Here is a 2,198-nt window from a genome sequence, read left to right on the forward strand (position 1 = left end):
CTTCCAAATACAATGGACTTTTAAGTTTTCCTGGATTTCCTTAAGAAAGCAAAATTACAAAAACACCACATTAACGAAGCACAATTACAAATTCAAAAACATTAACAAAGCACAGTTACAAATTCAAAAACACATTAACAAAGCACACTTACAAATTCAAAAACAACATTAACTAAATGGAAAGGGTCTGTCCCAGTTGGAGACCTGAGAAATCGCTGATTGGACAATAGGCATAAATACTATACACTGAGTCCTACTTACTTTGCCGCCATCTTGAAAGTGGCAGTGGAGAGAACGTGCTGCGTACAAAGTGGACTAACTGCCTTTTATCTTTCATAGGTAAGAATTAAAGTTAATAATAATGTGAATTTACAAGCAGAATTTCTTGACTTTGTGGGCAGTACTGTGCATTTCCGTGATGACACAAGCTTCTAAAAAACCAAGAAATATTTCCTTTGTAACTAAATTGGCTCAGTTAACTACTCTGATTCTTAGCTTAGCTAACTTTTTTTTATACTTGGTAGTAGCCCTGGAACTTTGCTGCTGTTGGGAGGCGGTTGCATCGTTTTTCAAGGGGATTCGGCATGTCTTGGGTCCAAGACATGCAGTATATGTGTATAATCGCCAATCTTCTTGTAGAGTGGAGGTGCAGCAAAGAGCAGGATATCCGCCAGGATGAGGATGGTGATTCCATTAAAAACTGCTCCAACATAGGTCAGCATCCACATGACCACAGCCAGCTTTAGAGAATCCACAGGGTCCTCAAGCAAAAACATCTCCTTCAGGGCTCGGTTGGTGTGGGTCAGACTGGTGACATCCTTCTCTATCAGCTCTCTGAATGGGTGTCCCTAAGCAGAGCTCTGCACAGCCTGGACAACAGACTTGTAGGTGCGAAAGGTGATGGTGACACAAAGCAGGGCGAGCAGCATGTAGGAAACCACACTGATGACGCTGTAGACTGCCAGTGAGAGCAGCAGAAGCAGGGACAGGCTGAACACCACTCCCGACTTCGAGGGGTCCCACCAGTGGATCAGGTCATTAATGAGCTTCCTCAAATCATTCTTTCCTCAAACGTAAATTTCTCTTTGGTCGGAGACTTGCAAACCTCTCAGAATCTTCTTCAAAATGTGACACAACATACTTGGCATTTCTGCTTCCAGAATGAATATCCTTAGAGGAAACATCCATGTCTGTAGCATCCATGCTGTTGAAATGTTCAATTTGAATGTCAACTTCTTAGTTTTCTTCTTCTGAAGACGATTCTTTTGATGAAGAATGCTCAGACTTCTTCAAAATGTGACATAACATTTCCAGCATTTGTGTTTCCAGAATGAACTTCCTTAGAGGAAACATCCATGTCTTTAGCATCCATGTCGTTAGCGTACATGCTGTCAAAATGGTCTGTGTAATTTTGAATTTCATCTTTTGAGTTTGCATCAACTGAAAAGGTTCCTTCCACTGATGAATCCTCAAAGATTTTTTCAAAATTCATCACATGTTCTTTGCTGTCACAGCTTGCTTTACCAGCCAGGTCAATTTCTCCATGGGGAACATCAACACTTTCAAAGTCATCATCTTCTGATGTGTTTTTAACGTTCATATCTGTTTCCCCAGAGCAAGCTTCCAAGTGCAGCTCCATTTTGTTATCAGGAACACAGACGTTTTCCAAAGCAACAGTGTCCTCAGATGTTTTGGACTGTCAAATCCGTATTGATGGTATTTAGAGGAAGCTAAAATGTCATTTTGATCTTCAGGAAAAATGTCAAAATCAAAGTACTTCCATCTCTTATCCTCTTTGCATTCTCCTAAAATTCCATCATCTTTTACATTGTCTTCGGTGACAATGTCAAAACCAAAGTATTTAAATCTTTCATCGTCAGCAGATGAGCTCTCTGCTGAAATGTCTTCATCTTTAATCCTATGTCCTAGCAACTTTTCTACTCCCTTCGTAACAAGAAACCCAAAGCCCCAACTGATAGTAAAAATCATTTTGACTGCAGTTGAAATTGTTTCTAAAATCTCTGTTCAAAATTGTCTAGTGTTTTTGATAGGTTTTATAGAGAGAGTAAGTATTTTTCCAGACGTTAGACACACATCAGTCACATTTAGAAACTGGCTCTAAGCCATCTGCTTGATCTATTTTGAACTGAGTGAGGAGGATCCTCTCAAACTTATGTCTTGCCTAAATTGCTTGGTCT

General features: G+C 39.9%; 1 pseudogene; it reads right to left on the reverse strand.

Moving 5' to 3' along the window:
* Positions 1-554: 554 nt before the first annotated feature.
* LOC106944939 (reticulon-3 pseudogene) lies at positions 555-1,639 on the reverse strand (annotated as a pseudogene).
* Positions 1,640-2,198: the final 559 nt, after the last annotated feature.

The sequence above is a fragment of the Poecilia latipinna genome, unplaced genomic scaffold (assembly GCF_001443285.1).
Source record: "Poecilia latipinna isolate Pla-1442-1.1 unplaced genomic scaffold, P_latipinna-1.0 Scaffold119, whole genome shotgun sequence".
NCBI classification, from domain to species: Eukaryota; Metazoa; Chordata; class Actinopteri; order Cyprinodontiformes; family Poeciliidae; genus Poecilia; species Poecilia latipinna.